This window comes from Porites lutea, chromosome 3 (genome assembly GCF_958299795.1).
Source record: "Porites lutea chromosome 3, jaPorLute2.1, whole genome shotgun sequence".
Classification (NCBI taxonomy): domain Eukaryota; kingdom Metazoa; phylum Cnidaria; class Anthozoa; order Scleractinia; family Poritidae; genus Porites; species Porites lutea.
The window spans coordinates 20,313,335-20,334,392 of NC_133203.1; the positions used below are offsets into that span (position 1 = coordinate 20,313,335).

Here is a 21,058-nt window from a genome sequence, read left to right on the forward strand (position 1 = left end):
TCGTCACCGTTGTCCCTGTCGTCACTGTTGTCACTGTTGTCACCGTTGTCCCTGTCGTCACCGTTGTCACTGTTGTCACCGTTATCACTGACGTCACCGTCGTCACTGCTGTCACCGTTGTCACCATTGTCACTTTAGTTACTGTTGCCACTGTTGTCACCCCTTTTACCGTTGTCATCGTTGTCACTGTTGTCACCATTTTCACCTTGGTCGCTGTTGTCACCTTTGTCGTTGTTGTCACTGTTCTCATCATTGTCCCCGTTGTCGCTGTTCTTGCCGTTGTCATGCTGGTCCCTGTTGTTACTGTTATTTCCATTGTCGCTGTTGTCACCGTTGTCACTGTTGACACTGCTGTTGCTGTTGTCACCGTTGTCACGGTTGGCAGCGTTGTCAGCAATGTGACCGTTGTCAACGTTGTCACCATTTTCAACGTTGTTGCTGTTGTCACTGTTGTTACCGTCGTCACCGTTCTCACCATTGTCACCGTTGTCCTTGTTGTAACCGTTGTCACTGCTGTCACTGTTGTCACCGTTGTCACCGTTGTCACTGTTGTCACTGTTTTCACCGTTGTCACGGTTGTCACCGTTGTCACTGTTGTCACTGTTTTCACTGTTGTCACTGTTGTCACCATTGTCACTGTAGTCAACTTTGTCACCGTTGTCACTGTCGGTTGTCATGGTTGTCACGGTTGTCACCCTTGTCACCCTTGTCACTGTAGTCACTGTTGTCACCCTTGTCACTGTTGTCACTGTTGTGATGATTGTGACCGTTGTCACTGTTGCTACCATTGTCACCATTGTCACCGTTGTCACCGTCGTCACCGTTGTCACTATTGTTACTGTTGTTACCGTTGCTACCGTTCTCACCATTGTGACTGTTGTCACTGTTATCCTCCTTGTCACCGTTGTCACTGTTGTCACCGTTGTCACTGTTGTGAGGATTGTGTTCATTGTCACTGTTGTCACTGTTGTCACTGTTGCCACCATTGTCACTGTTGTGACCGTTGTCACTGTTGTCACTGTTGTCACCGTTGTCACTGTTGTCACCATTGTCACCATTGTCACTGTTGTCACCGTTGTCACTGTTTTCACCGTTGTCAATGTGTTACTGTTGTCGCCATTGTCATATACATTCCCCAAAAGTAATGATAGCTATATTTCAGGTTAAAACACCGTAGTTTTCAATTGCATTTTTGTCCTTACTATTGTCAGGCCGTTTTTTACATGAGGAAACTTTCAAAGTTTGATTTTAAGTGACTCGACAGGAGGAAATATCCCTTTTTCAAAAAGGTAGTGTTCTGCGCGTTTTTGGTTTTTGTTACTTTAATTGCTTTAGGAACAACCTAGGAACGCACAATAAAGGAACTTTATTTGCACAATAGGAACAAAGGTCGGCAAATTTCGGAACAATCTGGTCCGTTAGCAGCAAATTGGAACACAAAGTTCCTTTTCGTTTTAGTGAAAAGGAACAACTGGTTCCTCTTTTATCCTTTCAGGAACAAAAGGTTCTCTTCCAACAGTTCCGATTTCCCTTCATGTTCCTTTCGAAGTGATAGGGGAACAAATGCTCCCAATCTAATTTCTTGCTCTACACAGTAAGGGGCAAATTGTTCCTATTTACTGGCATATCCACTGCTGTTCGGAACGCCTTGTTCCCTTTCGGTTCAAATTGTTCCTATACATGCCCAACAGGAACGGAATTGTTCCTAATCGAGGTGGTTTTTTGTTCCTCAAGGTGAGTGTTATGTTCCGCTCATAAATGGGAACAGGTTCCGAATTTGTGACAAAGGAACTGGCGTTCCATTTTGCGCAAAGTGTAAAAAGGAATAGGGAATAGGCTATCTGAAACTCCTGTTCATCACATCCGCTATACAAATTTATCAAAACGTGTATCCGTCAACAATCAAGTTAAGTACGAGACTTGCCTGCTGCAGGCTTAATCTCGTTTGGGCTTGCCCGCGCAAGTTCAGTCTTGTGTCTTTGTTCCTTTTGATTAATTGTGTACCAAATACGGACAAGAAAACAATGGGGCAAGGGCAAGAATGACCAAGTGTGGGCAGAGATAGGCTAACAAATATCTCATTGGCGAATAGGATGATCTCTTGGGGACCCTTTAGCTAGTATAAGTGCATGCATACTTTAGAAAGATATCGATTTCAAGCTAATGCTTAAGATGAACAAACGAGGCAAGGATGTCAACTGGTCAAAGTTAGGAAATGCATTGCCTAAACCGAAGAGACTTCACTTAGAAGAGGATGATTGTGATGGTCTTTTTCACTGCCCAGTGCAAATTTGTAACCACGATGGATTCACTACGCAAAGAGGCTGTAGAAAACACGTAAAGAACAAACACAGTTGGTACTATTACTTTGACAAGAAGCCAGACAGTGCTCAAATCAATACGCTTAATGTCGATGAAACCAAAAAATGTGAAGCCGGTGATCAGACAATACGGCGTAAAAGCAGGGCAATTGCCTCTTTTGATCCTACAAACAACATTGCCAAGAACTTTTTTTCGTGGCTAACTGGCAGTGGTGGGGGCTGTAAAAGTGACCGACAAGCACAACAGATCGTAAGCAAGTGCTTAAAGTTTCTCAAGTTTTGTTGCGAAGACGAAGAGGAGCTCACATTTGACATTGTGGACTTTAGTTTATGTTCACCGAATCTCCTTTTCAAGTTTGTTGATATGATGCAGGATGATTGGAATCTGGGACACACGGGATGCATAGGCTACTTGGATGCCATTGCAGAATTGGTGGATTATGGAAAGTGAATGGAGAATCGGAATCAGTATTGAGAGGGCTGGCTTCAACAGAAATTTACTTGAAAAAAGTGCGCAAAACCGTTTCCAAAATGATGCGCTTGCAGTGGACCAGCGAACTGGACATCGATGCCTTAGAAGCCAAGGGGCACTGGGCCACACTAGAACTACTGTTGGAAGTCGTGGGGCGCTACTTGCCGTACTACGAGAACCTACTGAAATCATGCAAGAAGAAACCGGGTGCTGTTTTGCCAATAGATTTATCTTTTGCTACCAAATTTTTGGTCGTCTTTTTATTTATCAAGGTCAAGGGCTCGCGCCCCATGACATATCAGTACTTAACGGTAGAAATGGTGAACAAAGCCAAGACTAATGGTGGATTTATAGACCAGAAAATGTTCCAAACGGCTGGAAAATTTGGCTTCGATTCTCTTTACGTGACTGAGATGAGCATGCAAGTGTTGGATGGCTACATCAACCACACTCGTCCCCTACTAAGACCGACCTGGGACTTTGTATTGGTGACAAGAAATGGAGGGCAGCACAATAAGCTGGAAGAGCTAATGAGTAAACTGGTCTTCGATGCAACGGGCAAATACGTTCACCCGACTCGCTATCAACAGATTGTGGAGACCGCGAGTTGCAGGCAGCTGAGCAGCAGCACGCAAAGCACAATCTCCGAGGACCAGAAACATAGCTCCATTGTTGCAAGGGTTCACTATCAGAAGCAGTGATCGCGCGAGGCGGCGAGCAAAGCACATGAATATTTGGAAGGATTGCACGGGAAAAAGGGATCAGAGCCAAGAATAGACGTGCGCTTGAGGCTTTCAGGCAATTCTGCGTCATCTGAAGATCAAAATGGTAGCAAAACCGATACTTCCTCTAACGACGAGGGAGAAAAGATCACAGAAACACAACCCAAGCGTCTTTCAGGTGTCCCGAGACTAAAGCGAGGAAATGCGTTTATAGTGACAGATTTCCTGGTGGGAAAAAAGAGTTTGATGTTCACCCCTGAAGAAGACAATTATCTAAAAGCAGGCATTGAGCAACACGGCTACGGTCAATGGAAAGTGATTCTCAGGGATTGCGAATTTCATTTTCAAGAGGGAAGGACAGCCAAGTCACTGCTGAGCCGTGCAGCGCGAAGATTTGGATCACTTTCTAAGTTATCCTAGAACTTTACATTTACCCCAGAATAAAAAGATATCCTTGAAATATAAAGAACAACCAAGGCAATCAGCGATATGGTTCAGTACATGGCAAGCAACATTTTATTGTTGTTGGAAGAACAAATAAATTACTGTTGACTTGAGAAATACATGTTTATTTTGTTGCTTTGGCAATGTTTTTTCGTAACTCGCTGGCTTGAGGAGGAACGCTTGCGCTTACTGGCTTCAGTGGTCATGGTTCAGACTGACATTGCTCTGCTAGGGACAGGAGTCATGAAAAATGTCGCTTTGTCACTGTCGCTGTCATCGTCAGATCCAGTAACGTAGCTGAACGTGCACGGCGACTGCATTCCATATTGTTCCAGGTTGTCTTGGGACACGTAATTCGGCGTTCTGGGTTTTTCTTGCTCTAATACCTCTTCCATTTCTTCTCTCTGGCTCGAGCTCGGGACTGGCAGTGCTTCGAAGAGGGTTTTCACCATGTGTTGGTCTTCCTTTCTCAACAGTCCGAGCTCCACGCATACTTTTTTCCTCTCCGCAAGGGCTTCCTGGCATCCAAGATCATCTTCCCAGCTTAATATACCGCTTTTTAAAACCAAGTCGGGACATAGATCTTTTTATTACAGAACTATGACATTGTGGAATGCGTTAAAACCCTATTTTAAATTAAGTGTATCTCTTATCATTTTCAAACGTAAAATGAAAAGCCTTCCTTTTAAATCAATTTTTAATGTCATAAATTTATATGTAAATAGTATCTTAATAGTTTATTGATAATCAATTTCTGATGTCATAAATTCTATATGCAAATAGTTCCTTAATAATTGTTTATTGACAATTCTTGAGTATTATTTTTTATTATTTATTTATTTATTGATTATATTATATTTTATTTTTTTGATTACCTGTACAATTAATATTTGTCTCTGAAAAGCCCCCATGGGGAGTTGACAATAAAATTTGTATTGTATTGTAAGTTGCACCAATTTGCACTAAGTTGCACCAAACTACACAAAGTTGTTTCATAATGTTGACAGGCCATACACGACTCCCTTTGGTCAAGTTGTTGTATATCTTTGACCTTTAGGCTTCGCTTCATGATTTGTGTTGTTCATAATGTTGACAGGCTATTCACGTCTCTCTTTGGCTCAGTTGCTGTTGCTTTGACCTTACCTTCATAGTTTAGCTCTTAAGAGTATATCTTGTAGTGACTTTCCTCTTTTGTAAGATATTATGGGAGGGTCTTTAAAGATTTCTCTAAGCAACGGTTGGTTTTCTATAAGATACCATTTGTGCATGACGATTTCTTTTTAGGTTCGGTACTGAGGGGCGGTATTCTGTCACGAATGGTAGTATTTTCTTGTGCGTTTTTGTTTTCTTTTGCAAAGCCGACATTCTTTCGTGATGCTTTACTTCTGATAGGTGTTTACCTATCACTTTATCTCTATAACCTCTCATACGGAGTCTTTGCTTGAAATTAGTTATGTTCTCTTCGAACATTTTCTCAGAAGAGTTTGTTCTGAGTGATCTTAAAGCCTCGCCTTTTATGAATCCTTTCTTAACCCCTGGAGGGTGACATGAAGAGAAGTACGTGTATTGGAAAGTTTCTGTCGGTTTGAAGTGTGTACGCACATGTAGGATTGATTCCTTCTTGAATCTTTCTCCTTTATAAATACATGTATCCAGAAAGGCGGTTTCCGTTTCTGAAAGTTCAGCAGTAAATTTTATGGTCGGGTGGTGGTTATTTGCTAGTTCGATGAATGAGTATATTTCTTCTTTGTTTACATACCACAATGAGAATATGTCATCGATTAATCTCTTCCACACTAGTGGTTTGTGTGGACTTTTGTTAACAATTTCTGTCTCTATTGCAGACATAAAAATGTGAGCAAATGCAACTGCCATTTTTGTTCCCATAGCTGTACCTTGTACTTGGAGGTAGTTTTTTCCAACAAATTGCAAAGAATTCTTCATTAGGATTAGTCTGAGCATATCTGCGAGGTATTGGCTGGGTATGGGAGGTTTGTTTTGATAGAATGTTTCGTATGCTTTGCATTTAATGGTAATTCCTTTCTCCTGTGGGATGTTTGTGTATGGGCTAGTTACATCCATAGAGACAAGAATAGTATTTTCTACGACCCTGGTTTTCTCTATGAAGTTGATAAAGTTTGTCTTATCTTAAAGATACGATTTTTGCGATTTAGCAATTGGTTGGAGGAGACTATCAATAAATGATGAGATTCTTTCCATCAGGCCTTCGTAGCCCTATATGATCGGTCTTCCAACTGGTATTGGTTTGTGAATCTTTGTGAGAGTGTAGAATTGTGGTATTCGCGGTGGATTTGGCGTGAGGGATAGCCATCGTCTTGTCATCTCGCCTATATGTTTCTCTTTGTAAAGTTTATCTATCAATTTCTTGACCTTTCTAGAGGTTTCTACTACCATTGGTGTTTCTAAGGGTTTGTAGTTTTCTCTGTCATCTAATTGTATTTGACCTTCTTTTTTTTTGTCTTCTTTTGAGAACAACAGTAGAAGAGCCTTTATCTGCTCGTGTAATGTTGATTGTCGGGTTTTGTTATATTGGTTTGAGGGCAAGTTTGTCCCTCCTGGGTAGATTGTTCTCGGCGTGATAGTATTTATATTAGCAAGCTGTAATTTAGCCTCTTCTAGGTATGTTTCTAGTGGCTGAACTGATGGCTGAACTGGTGGCTCCCAGTCTGACTTTACATGAAAGGGGTGTTGCTCTTTATCTTTTCAATGAAAGATATATTGTAGATGCATTCGTCTAGCAAAAGCGTTGAAATCTTTTAATAGTTCTGCTCTAATGTGACCTGTGTTTGTCACTGGTGTGGGGATAAATTTAAGACCCCTTGACAGAACATTTATCTGATCGCATATCATTTTGTAAACTGAGAGGTTTTTCTTTCTTGCTTCTGTTATGTTCTTATCTAAATTGCACTATTTTTCGCCTCCGTTCATTGCGTTTTTTGGTTGTCAACGACCGCTTTTTCTTTCCTCTTTCCCTTTTTAGATAATCTCTATTCTCAGAAAACACTCTGGGATAAGATTCACTTTGTTTATTCTCTTTAGCATTTTGTTGAGTTCGTCTATTTTCTTCTGGATATTCTCTAGTTTCTGTTCGTGACTGAATTGTAGAGTATTAACTCTTACCTTATCTGACATGTCTTTCCTCTTTCCTTTGCGTGATTCCAGCTCGAGTTTTACAAGTCTAGATTTGCTTCTTTCGACCCTACAGTCGTGAAACTTAACGAGCGTGCCTAAAACTTAAAACGTTATGCGTCTTTTCTAATCCAGCTTATGTCTCATTTGAATTCTTTGTCCTGAGCAATTTTTGCCCTTGCGTTATAACGCAAAGTTTTTGGACATGTATTGTTCTCAATAGGTTTCTTCAATTTGGCGAGGGATCCTGTGGACTTTTGTATCTTGTCCTTAATGGTGTTTTCAAGCTCTTCTGTAGTAAGGCGCTGTGTTTTAAATGGTATGTGTTCTTTCTGTTCACGAGAGTCATCATGATGACGTTTCTGTGGACCCGTTTTGCGCGGTTTTTGGACTTGGCACCATTTTCTTATCATTGGTGTTTGTTTTTTTCACATTTAGTCTTTTGGCCTCTGTGGGGTCGCCGTTTCTTCTCTCAGCATTGTTAGTCTTTCTGTTTCTTTGCAATGGCTGATCCCCATTTTCATGAAGGTTTGTGTTTTTGTGCCTTTCTGTTGACATTTGTCCACACGGTATGTCTTCGTCATCCGAAGCTAATAGGCTTTCTTCTGCAGGATCGTTGGCTATATCAGCGACTATTGAAGGGCTTGTTGTAAGAAGTCCTTCTTCGTTTACTAGTTTGTTATCTGCCATGATGATTTCGAGAGTAAATTCTCAAGCAAGACTCGAGTTTCGCTCCTTTCAGTGGACCTCGTCAATTGCTACTATGATAGGTTATGTTACCTCTAAAAGCATTCGTGCATTTCTTTTTCCAGAAAAGAAAAGTCTAAAAGTAGAGTATTTCAATACGTCTCCATAAAATACTGTAAGCTGGTTTGTAGCAAATACTCTATATTGCAGTGTTTCTTATTTTTATAGTTTGACAACAAACATGTCAGTAATTAATTTAAAACATTTAAAATCACTTATCGATATCGCACATTACAGAAATGATGATCCCCATTGTATGCCTCGGCGGTTGCTCTGCCAACGTTTGTCCTCACACGTTTGGCAAAGAGGGTGTTTTTCCGGTTGAATTCAAAATATAATGTGTGTAGTTCTTGCCGGGTATATTGCTCCTTTCCTGTCTCAGTCAAACAAAACACTCCTGAGCAATACTTTCAAATACTTGCTTCTCTAGTGAACCGTACTCTCTTCCCATGGTCTCTTTGGAAACTGTCCAGTCGGGTTGATTTCATGAGTGCAGTTATGCACCAGCAGAAACAACTAAGCTTAGCTTCAACCAACCTCGCTGTGTTTCACTCAGCAGCGTTTACGCTCTCAGCATAAAAGGAAGCATTATGCGTCATGTTTAAACCGATAGCAGTACAAAGTGTAAACATTGCCATTATCATCTCAGAAATTTCCATTTAAAAGGAGGTCTTCAAACGAAAACGCAACATACAATTGACAAAAACAAGAGCGCATTTTTATCCACCAGCTAATTTCCTTGTTTCTCGGTCCCGCCCTCGCCCCGCCTCTAGACCAGTTAGTCATGTGACCAAAACACAACACTTACAGGGGGCAATAACGTGGAGGAAAGAGCTGTATTATTTCGCTTTTCTACGTTCTTACTTAGTAATGGTCAAGTACATCAAATCGTTTGGCACTGAGCAATCATGACAACATAAACAAAGTGCAGTTTTACGCACCAGAGTTCGTACCCTTTTTCAGAAACAATTTTCCAGGACTTTCCCACTCTTCAGATTGATTTTTCCAGGACTCCAAAATTCACATTAACGCTTTCACTGTCAAAAGTGACAAATAAATTATTTCTACTTACAATTTCAGCACATTTGCAGGCAAACAAATGAGGGGAATAAACAGAAAGTAAAATAGAGACAAATTGATTGAACACTAAATTATCAGAAGTAACATAAGAAGTCCATGGTGGATAGTTAGTAGAATTATTATTCCCATCTTGGGATTGAAAGTTTCTAGTAATTCTTTGTTACGTTGCATTATATTTCAGTTTACAGTTCAATTATTGTCAATAAAATCACCATCAAGGACTAGCTCCTAGTTGGTCATAGTTGATTCATGATCGACCAGTAAATTATACCCGCTCACACGGAGTTTCGCCGCCACAAATAGTTTTAGCCGCGTGACAATTGGCTTCTCCTACAGCTGCTGGAGCTTTCCATCTAACTGCTCATCAATGCCTTTCAAGGTTGCCCTCTTTTCCATGGCAGATCTTCGCAAACTGTTTGAGTTGGCAACCCAAGTAAGGTTTCTTGAATTTTCCGCCTTGTCAGCAAATTCATCTACAGTCTTCAGAAGAGCCCTTATATCAGTTCCAACTGTCATTTTTCTTAAGCTCATCGATCTCATCCATTGTTGCCTTTCGTTTTAGCAATTTTTCCTGGGACACTTAACTCTTCTGCGCTTCTAGATAGGAAAGATACTTCTGTCAAGCTCCAACAGATGATATAAGAAGTTGCTTTCAGATTTGTCAATTGACAAGGCCTGAAACTGATTAAATGTGACCATGAATAATCCTCTGTGCACTGAACGATCTTTCTGACAGGTTCTCAACTGTCACTTATTGTTTACAGAAAAGCCTCTATTAACTGTGGATTGACCATGAGACATAAGCAACAGTAGTTTAACCACACTCCACTGACACTTTAGCTAGTTGCTTATTACCAGCCATGTGTTCATACAGTAGTGTCAACTCTTGAAATGGGTTCACTTGGGTCAAAATCTTCAAAGACAGGATTACCTCCACATTCATCCAGAAACTGTCCAGACTGATATATCTCCTTATCACACTCATTAGTTTTCAATCTGTGGGCTTCCAGAAGAATTTCAAAAACTCTTTTCATTTTGCTGACTCATGTTTCTTTCTCTCTTTCCATTAGCATATTTCTTACTAGTCCATAATTTATTGGTGTTTTGTCAAGCAGTTTAGAAGCTGTTTCTGCACCAAAATCTGTACATTCCATTTTGAATTGAAGAACTTGCCTTTCACAAATTCCTCAGACTTTTCTTTCAGCATCTGTTGTGCTACAAAGCCAACATCAGCTTTCTTGTAGTCTAACTGCTGTTCTTTATCGGTAGGCTTCAATTTCAGGATCTTCAAAGGAGATGTTGCGTTTCCGTAAGATAAATATGCTTCTTTCCCTTTTCGCAGCTTTTCAATGCTGATTCTCCCATGTTTGATACATCAAATGCCTTCGAGCAAATTTTGCATTTTGCTTCAAACTTGTCCATGTCACGTTCCAACCACAATTTATAGGAAGAGTTTCCAACCAATGTTTAAAACTAAAGACACCCATCGACTGATGTATAGGTCTCCAACTTACGAAATCATGCATATCTCAAGGTTACTAAGGGACTATGACAAGGAAAAAAACATAAAAGAGAAATATTTATGTGGTCAACACCACAGACGCATAGCATGTTATAATTATAATTCTCAAGAACATTATTACTTTATTCAGTTTAACAGATTTCCAGGACTTTCCAGGACCAGCAGTATTATTCCAGGACTTTCCAGGATTTCCAGGACCCGTACAAACCCTGATGCACTTTCGACGTACAAAGCTCGAATTTCTTTCTGGAAGGGAAAACCTAAATAGATGACTGTACAAGCTACATGTAAGCTAAGTGTTTGAGTTTATGAGTGATTGTGTTTCTGTCAATAATAGCTGGATATAATTCGATGGTAAATACAGCTCAGAGGCTATGTGCTGGCAGAATAACTTATCGTTGGTCGTCTTAAAATCTGGGTCAGTAATTTGCATGGGTATTTTGTCAATAGACCTTCAGGCTTTTATTAACGTTTTTGCCCTACTTACCAGAAAATTGAGATTAATGTTGTGGTGGCAATAATTGTTTTTTTTTCTCTCTGCAACCTACCTGTTTTGATCTTAGCTACTTGGAATGTCTTTCAATTTTGGACTCTCACAAAGCAGTAGAAAAGAGACCTACTTTGTTAATTACATTTTTGTTCGGGGTTCAAAGGAAGTCAGCTTGACAGCTTGCTAGTCCAGACAGTCGTGTCCAATACTGTTGACATGATACGAGTGGAAAAACACTTTTCACAACTTGTATGAGTGGACAAGTTGTCCCGACTCGATAGACAGAGTTAGCAAGTGTAAAATAAATCTCATTAGTTTACTAGGGACGGCAACTAAGTTGTCCAGTCGTACGGATGGACAAGTTGTCTCGACCCGACAGACAGAGTTGTTGAGTGGAAAATGCATTTCATTAGTTAACTAGGGACAGCAACTGAGTTGTTGAGTCATACAAGTGGACAAGTTGTCGTGACCCGAAAGACAGAGTTGTCGAGTGGAAACTCGTTCTATGCGAACAGATGCGAAGGAACACGCGCCCCAGACATTGTGTATGCCTTGTTCTATAAGCAATGATCGCACATAAGCCAGGCAAAGGAACAAGCGCATCGCACGCTGTCTATTCATTGTTTTTTAAACAAAGATCTAACTTAAACCACGCGAAGGAACATGCGCCCTACACACTGTGTATGCCTTGTTCTATAAACAACGATCTGACATAAGCCATGCGAAGGAACAAAAGCGCTTCACACTGTATATTCATTGTTCTTTCAACAAAGATCCGACTTAAACCACGCGAAGGAACAGGCGCCCTACACACTGTGTATGGCTTGCTCTATAAGCAAAGATCCGACATAAGACACGTGAAGAAACAAGCGCCCTATGCACTGTGTATGCCTCGTTCTAAAAGCAAAGATCTGACATAAGCCATGTGAAGGACCAAGCGTGCTACGCACTCTGTATGCCTCATTCTATAAGCAAACATCCGACATCAGCCACGCGAAGGAAAGAGCACTCTACACACTGTATATTCATAGTACGAAATGTCTAAATTTAGGACCTAGTTTGTGGCCAAAACTGGAAGCGACCCACTTACTATACGTGTTTGAGCAGCGTTTTCAAAAGCTAGAATTGAATTTCTTGCTGGAGATGCTGATTCCCCGAACTGTATTTTGTGTAGTACACGATAGTATACACATTTGTAAATAATTTTAAGGCACACTTTATCACACAAGTGTCTCTGAAGTTTATTTCACACAAAAATGTAAATAAGGCATGTCACTCTGCACACAACAGATCTCCACCCCAAATGTTTTTTAATAATCATACATGACGTGGGACATGTTAAGAAAAGCTAAAAATTTCTGCTCCATTTATCTACGATATTCCTCATTTTGCAATTAACTTCCCTACCACTTTCGGAGGTCGAGTTGTGTCATTTAATAAAATCAGGTAGCACGCATAGCAGGTGGTGACATTTTCATTTTGACTGACTAGCTTTCTGTTTTGGTCTAAATTTTGACCCTGACTGCCGCCTTTTACATGCCATATAATCCTGAAAAGACTTTGCACTGCTTGGTTTCGTTCTATCTAAAACTGACCTTTGAAAGAAAAGTTTAGGACCCTGACTGGTTCTTGTACCTGGAGAAGACAAACCACACTTGGTGAGCCACACTTCCAGCAGAATTTTCCATCACTACTTTTTTTTTCAGAACAAGATGTACAAAACCTAATGAAAAGAAAATAAATGCTGTAAAGATTAATGCAGTGCACTACTCCAAATAAGCACCCCCTGTCTAATGAGTACTCCCCTTCGAGTGTGATTTTGTTTGAGAGCAGTGGTGGATCTAGGGGAGGGGTATAAGGTGCCTTGGCTCCAATCCTATTTTAAGGCCAAACAGAACCCTTGAAAGGCTGAGAAAACCAATTTAGACTGCAGGGCTCCTCTTATTCCAGGGTTTGGATGAGTGGGTCCCCCTCTTATCTCAGGCTCTGGATGAACAAGCCTGCCACTTATGTGAAAGTCTGGATCCACTAGTGAAGGGTACTTCTATTATGCCCCTGTTCTAATTATTGCCCCTACCCTATAAGTGCCTTTCTTCACAAAAGCACTTCACAAGGTATTTGCTGCTGTCCAATAAACTTGTGCATCTCAAAATCCCTGACATTAACTAAACAAAAACACCATATTCGTTCATTCTTTTTTAGTTTTCCAGATGCTGTTTTTTCTCAATAAAGAATACTGTACACACTATGTCCCATAAGTGCCTTCCCTTGAGGTTCCAAAAAGTAAAAAAAAACACCCTCAGCATGTGGCAAAGAATTTAAAGGAACTGCTAATTAAGGACTTCAATTGTAATTGTATTTGTAAATAAGCACAGACTTTCAACAGTAGAGGAGAAGATGTTTAGTAGAATAAGTTTGAATCCTGCTATCGTAAAATTATTTTATCATTTTAGAAATGCCAGTCAGTGTAAAACGCGAACTGCGGATTGTTGTTCTCACTATGCAAAGAAGTAGGTGACAACAATAGGCCCTTTGTTTCAAGAACATCAAGACACTAGTCCGCAGTTAATCTGCAGTCTGCACTGACTGAACAGCAACGACTTGAGTCACAACGGGCTTTCCACAACTGTTGACCACATTAAGCATATCTAAACAAGGAGTGTTGAACTTTGGGGAAAGAAAACTTAGATGAAGTTCAAAGTAAGGAAATAGTACTGTCCTAAGCAAAAATGTACTCACACGAAGTCTTCCTTTCCACCGTCTGCCATTTTGTTTGACTTCTCCGAGGCTCTCACATGTAAAAAAGCAGGAAATTAAGATTGAAGGAAACTGGAGACCAGCAAGTGTTGAAGCCGCGGATCCAAGCAGCGCAAAAGTAAGTTTTGCCGTGGCAGATGTGGATCACCGTCGCTTTAAAGTGGTGGGCGCAACAAAGAACGGGGTGCACAAGGGACACACCAAAGAAGTAGGTCACTCTTCCCTCGCATAACTCTCTCATGTGCTCCTTTTTTTTCCCTGCGCATTACTTCCAAGCGCCTACTACGCAGGCTAAAGATTGGGCAATTATTGGTGAAAATGGCCTCCTTAAAATTTTGGTATAAAGAAAAAAATCCTAAGAATGTATAATGAAATTACGGGAAAGATCTTTTGGGAAGACCGAATACGAATGCTAAATGTTTTTATGGGACAAAAAATTTCTATGATTGGCGAGATGCCAAAGTTTCCTTAAAACATCCTAAGAGAGAAAGGGTTTTAAGGGCAGCTCAGAAGTAGCACAGAAGAGTTCTTAAATATACAAAAACGATTTTAGATAGTAATTGAGATGCATTTAGAAAGGTCAATTATTGGGTTCTTCCGATAAGGAGGGAACGGCTTTTACAAAGTGTTTGCAACATCTTCATTATGGTTGTCTAATAAGTACAGCATTAAGAAAAGAAAACGCCATCTGTTCACGTGCTTTGTAATGTGCGAAAATCGTGAGACCCATGAGAATAGCTGCTCGCAGACTTCTGTGTTTACATCCTAAAGGGAAAACAACACAAAGGACAAAGTTAATGAGTATCCAATACCGGGTAGTTTACAAATATAGTTAGTTCAGCGGGACAGCGCGACAGATGGCGGCTACAACTGGTTGCCCTTACTCCACTAGCCCGTATGGTTATTCCAGGCAGTTAGTGCTATAATATATTTTTAACAGATTCTTCGTCTAATATAGTCCTGGATAAAGTGACAGTACAAATAATGATTGTTTGTGTTGTTTTCAACCCAATATTTGCTTAGGGTGACGTTATTTACAGGATGGCAGACATAGTGTGTTTGGGCTGTAAGCCACAAACACTTCTAGTTCAAAAGCCATAGTGGTGAAAACTATGTTATCATTCCTTTAGTAACAAAGTGTTGAATTTGTCAAGTTAGTCTATCTTTTGAAAAAATTTTCTTTAATTACCGTAATGTTATTTTCTTTAGTTACACAAATTGGCAGTCTTGTATGGATTGCAATTTTTCTTACTCCGTTTATCTGTATGGTTGGCAAAGTGAAAGCAATTACACACCATGTCCATAGTGGTCATGTTTCTTGTAATATCACTGGCATCCTTTCTCACTGGATTTTGGGCATAGCATTTCAAATGGCGCGCATCGTCATAACACAGAACATCTAAAAGATAGTAAAAATAACATCCTTTAAGGGAAATGTTGTTTGACAGTACATGAATTAATACATTAAGAACTTTGTTGATTGTTTCTTTGTTGTACTGTTATAATCATGCTCATAACAAATATACTTACCATTGTCTTTTATTTTCTTTAACAAATTATGCTCGTGCATACACTTGTGACTTGCTCTCAGCCTCAAAAAGCACCACATCAACCACGATGGAACATGGCCTTGCAAACAAGAGGATGCCTTTACAAATAAAACACTAGTTAATGTTGTTGGGTGTGCTTTCTTCGATGTTATTTAGCTGTCATAAGATAACTATGGTTGATAACTGGCTAAACAGATGATCCGGTTTCACAATATATGCTTTGATCAACACAAAAAATGTTCTTTGCAAAGTTGCCTGCAGTTTTGTTGTTTTGCTTTTGTGTTTTCCTTTTTCTGTACCACAATTGAGCTTTCTCACAACACAATTTCATATTTTATATTGTCATCTTCGCACTGGACACCAAAACCTGAACTACAACCCAATAACAGAAAAAAGTATAACATTATTAGGTAAGTAAGGAATGCATTTAACACCATTGTTGCAAACGTGCATATGCAGATAAAACAGCCGGGTGGTGGATCTCTGACCTACAGACCATGTGTAAACATGTGGCATAAACAAAAATTACTGAGCTTGCCTAAAACATTCTTCTTTCAAGGATCTCACTAAGATTTCAAGTTGCCAGGGAAAATCCCCAGCCCCCGGCTCTCGATGACAGCCCTGGACTTTAATAACATAACAGACGTCTTTACAGAAGATAATAGCTTTAAACACTAACTTCAAGAGGACTGGACTTCCATTTTGCTAAAACAAAAAAAACAGGGAGAATCTTTATTCACGGTCCATGGTCAACAACCTTTTTTGAGATAAATGTTGCATTCATAAGTAGGTTTACCTTTTAAAGATTAAAACCCCACTGTTTGTATTGCTATTGTTTGATGACATCAATTATTGTAGCCGGCCCTGTCTCACCTCATGCAAGGACACAAGTTGTTGTTCATATCTCTCCCGTTTTATGACCTTGCTTTTCACTTTAGAGGAAGATTTTCCTCTCTTAGCCAACTCTTCGGTCCATCTGCCCAAAGAACCTTACAGACAAAAAATAATTCTACTATGACATTTGGAACTATAGTTATAGTTTATGACATTAAAGTTACACTAAACATTTTTTATGCCTCCTTGCACGCTTGTCTTTTATACCCTTATTATAAAGAGAACCTTTAGCTAAATTCTGGGGTCATCAGTCGAGCTATGTTTGCAAGAGCGCTTAAAGAAATAAGGAACAAGGATGTGTTTGGGTATAATTTTGGCCATGCAAGATGGCCGATTTATTGTAAAAATATAACATCTTCAAACAAATTTAAGTAGCTATGATTATTTGATTTTTTACGCTCTGGCAAAGGTGAAGGCGGAGAAAAAAGGCACCCAGAGTAAATAAACTACTATTAAAAAAGGGCAGAGGAAAGGAGGAGGAGGGTCAAATTCACAAAGTTTGTTACGTCAGGAGACCAAGAGGAAGACTTCGGGGAACACAGCTTGTCGTATACCCTAACCTTAAATGAAGTCTAGGCCAAGTACTTTTCCGAACGAGCTTGTGACTGGTAGTTTTACAGCAAGTAATATTCCGGCAAGTAATTTACCAGCTAGTGATTTCCCGGCTAGTAATTTTCCGATTGATCTCATGATAATCGTGTGATCAATACTTGACTATTTTGTGTCAAATTGGACCCTGCTCACAGCTCTTCCCTGCCAATTACCTATGTTAAAGGTCAATGCGTGACTAGGAATAAGTGTCCCCCTTAGCAAACTAACATAAATTATTGCGTGACTAGGTGACATAAACATTTTTATTTGCAGGCAAATAAATTCCTATATTCTGGGCAAAACCAGTAAACTTGGTACATTTCTTGAGCTCAATAATCCCTGACATAAAATGTATCATGAAAACAAGGTTTTACCTACATGTATCAGTACACCAAATCTGGACATTATGCTATTAATTGTGCAACCACAAGTGTCTGTCTTTATTAAGAAATACCATAATTCAATAGCAAAATAAATTGCAAGATGACAGGCCTTCTCAAAGACAAGTTTCTGTACAACTCATTGCATTGTCTGTTTAAATTCGATGTCTAGCTTTTTACTGCCTTTCAAGTTACAACCAAAATACATTTCAATTATTTCGAATAATGAAACCTAGAAAGTATGTTACAGAATAGGTATTGGTGTTATATGCCTGTTCATTAAGTTTGGTTGCAAAAGACTGAAGTACATTAGTCTCCTTGAACTGCAAAGTGAATGTAAAAAATCTAAACACTCAGCTGTGCATTGAAATAAACAGACGATGGCATGAGTCATACCTATACATGTTTTAAAAAGGTGTAGGGCTTGAATGTATTTTGATTTTACTTTTGTCATGAATTTATGGAAATAATTATTTAATATATTTTAATTATCATTTAAATCACAACAGCTGTTTCAATTAGTACTTGCCAATAAATGTTTCATGGTAGCTTAAGGGCATGGTTGCAAAAGTTGTGTTACTACACTTAAAAGGTTTTTCATTTTTAATAAACATTCCAGTGCATCAAAATCAGTATCATCTATCACAACAATGTATCAATTCTTACCTCAAAAATTTTCCCATCTTGTAGACACCTTTCATTTAAAATTTGCACAATGACAGTGCAATCTTCAGGATCATCCTTGTTTGCATGACTAGTTGCAGTATCATCTTTGACTATTGAGTTGCATAGCAGTCATGCAACTGACAATATCTCAGGCCTTTTGCGGGAGTATTTGGACATCCTTCATAAAGAAGTACCTAAAGAAACAGTATTTCGAGAGGACTGCTACCCGTTCTGCAGTGTATGCCACAAAAGGGGATATAAGCCAAAGAAGAAAATCATGAGAGCTTTCAGGTCATTAAATCACCCTTCCTATTGCAATATATGATGAATCACGTTGTTATTTAAAACATGTATCAAAATAAAACAAACTTGTGTTTAGTCAATATCTGACGTCTCATCTTATTAATATTTGACCTAAGAACTCCAACTTATCTCCAGGGGAAGGTACTAAAGTGTAAAGAAAGCATTCAATTGGAAATATCTAAAAAGTTGGAAATAACATAGAGAGTGCCCGCCTGCTCGCTATTTTATAGAAAGACAAGAAACATTTGTTTTTTTATTATCGCCTAGAGGTAAACTGCCTTAAAATTTAAGCCTGAATAACACTAGCACACAAGAACTAAACCCCTTTAAGGCTTTGTAACATCTCTTTCACGTACAAAGGTCTGTTGCTGAAGAACATACAATCTTATCAAGAAAGACAGTATACATCCACAACAAGAGAACGGTTGGTTGTAGCTACCACATCCATGAATACGTATGTAAGGTTCACTTTTTTTAAATATCTACTAGCAATAGTTGACACTACAGCTGCCGCCGCTCTGTATATTGTCGGTCAATAGCATCCTTGCTCGTTTGAAATATACCAATTCATAAGGAAGATTTTGCACATATATTCCATACAATAGGGGAGATAAATACAGGAAACGCAAAGTTCCATGCACAGTTTCAGGTCGATTTACACAGCTTTGATCAAAACATTCTCAGTTTCAAGAATAGTTTATTCTAAACCATAAGAAAAGATTTAATTAGAAGTTGAATTTTTCGCTATTTCTCTTTCACTTTTTACATTCAGTTCGTTTTATTTATCACATCTAAGGTGAAACAGTACTATTTATCACACAGACCTCGGACAGAATGCATTATTTCACAGTTTTTCAAGACAAATTGCACTCAGTCAATATTCAGGACAATCAAACATGGCGTTTTAGCAAGACCGTTCCAAAAATTTCCAAAATCACCTATAAGGCCAGCCGGTTCTCACTTTTGATGAGTGCCAAATTTGCAGTGACTAACAATCAATAAAAGAAATGTAATTCCGTGGAACATTTACAGAGACTACAATTTTCATTCACGAAGACAAGTATTAAAGTGTTTCTAAAAATCCTGAGTCTTAAAGCTTAAAGCTTAATGAGTTTATGTTTTAAGCTGGCCTCTTGGTGTTTGCTTTTCTCACAGGTGAATTTGAGGCAAGAAATCGCTCAAAGTTTTCTTTCTAACATTTTCTTTCTATTTGCAGTTAGAAAATATATCTAAAGGCTTTTTAAGGTTCTGTAAGCTTATATCAAACCTGATACCAGGTCAGATCATTGTCTCAAATCTTAGAAACGTGCATAAAGTTGCTGCATAAACTGTGCTCGACTACATGAAATTAGATAAAAAAACAAACATCAAATACAATAATTACCCAGGCTTACCATTCGAGCTGCAGCTCCTAAAAGCTATCAAGTAATGCCAGAATTGCTTGAGAATTTTGAACCCTCTTTAATATGCATCAAGCAAGGTGAAAAACGAAAACGATGACATCCGAAATCAGATTTCCAATTTTGACAGGCGACGCATGTCTCAACCAAAAAACCAATAAACAAACTAGCCGTAGATAACAGAAGACTCTTGATAGCAGCTGTATTTCATTTTGTACATCTGGTGGAAAAAGACAGTTAAAAACATCACAAGTTGACACAAGACTGTCGGGATCAGCTGTCAAAGTAAACAAGTTTCAAGATGCTGCATAAATTTTCCGCATGAACTCTGCTGTGAAATTTTGACCAATCACAGCATAAAAATTGAACGTACAGTTTAACCAACCCATGACCTGGGTAATAAAAGGTCTACCCCGCCTGTATTTTAAATAACTGGCTGAATTTTCGCATCCGCGGTTGGTTTGAAATCAAAATCTTAATAGTGTGGGGCCATCGTGACATAAACACAACATGTTTCATATAAACATTTAAAAAATAAAATTGAGCCTGCGATCATTTGAAAACCAGTAACTTACCAGTAGATAACTTCAAAAAAAGTACTAGACCTCGCTAGGTCAACACCTGAATGGGCCAGCCGATACCTTGTTTTGCTAGCTGTCAATTGATCACAACATTGACTTGCAATCAGCTTCCTTCTGGGCTCCCAGAGTAGTTAGAAAGTGAGAAAGTAAACATTGGTTTTCCTGTGGTGTGGAAGGATGGCGGGGGGCGGTCGGTTGGTGTATAGTCACGTGATTACCAAACTTTTCCGGGATGGGTAGATTTACAAAGCTATAGGGCTCCGCCCATGGGCACTTTGCACGCGTGTGGAGCTCCGCTATGAAGAACTATAACCTAAATAAACAGTAGCAATAAGTGTTCATATCGATACTTAAATCCCACATGATGTCAGTCACATCCACTTTGGGTACAAACTTGGGTCATGGTCTTCTACACTACTCTCCTCCCAGCTGGCAGTACTACTTGCACTTGGAGAAGCAGAAGCTACAGTGATGAAAGGATTTTGCCCCCCAGAAAACGGCTGTAGTACACTGTATTGGGTTGGATTGTTGTGATAAGCATCTCCAGAAGATGTACATGATCTTGCTGACAGTGTCTTGGTGCATTGAACTAATAATTACTACCTTGAAGAGAATTCAGCTGCTGAAACCCTGCCAGTGTAGCCTGGCTTGTTTTTTAGGTTCTGGTGGCCCTCTTGAGACCCTTTGAGTAAATTGATGACACTGCATGTTGAGCAAATAAAATATAAGACCACAATAGTCAGTGTAGATAACTGGCTTATTGAATCTTTAAAGTTCTTGTGACGCCTTTATAAGCCAATAAGGACTGTGTAACTAAATAATGAAATTCACATTATACATACTCTTCAGCTCCTCTGCATGAGCCTTAAAAGAGTAAATGCAAATGAAATGATCATATGGTTGTGCAGCCCAATCAAACACTACTGCCATCTTCGTCTTAAAACATATAGTGCATACCCACTTCATCAGGTCAAAGTAGACAGACTGC

The 21,058-nt window shown here is 39.3% G+C and overlaps 1 pseudogene; it reads left to right on the forward strand.

Annotated features, from left to right (window-relative positions):
* Nucleotides 1-2,172: 2,172 nt before the first annotated feature.
* On the forward strand, nucleotides 2,173-3,935 carry LOC140929932 (uncharacterized; annotated as a pseudogene).
* Nucleotides 3,936-21,058: the final 17,123 nt, after the last annotated feature.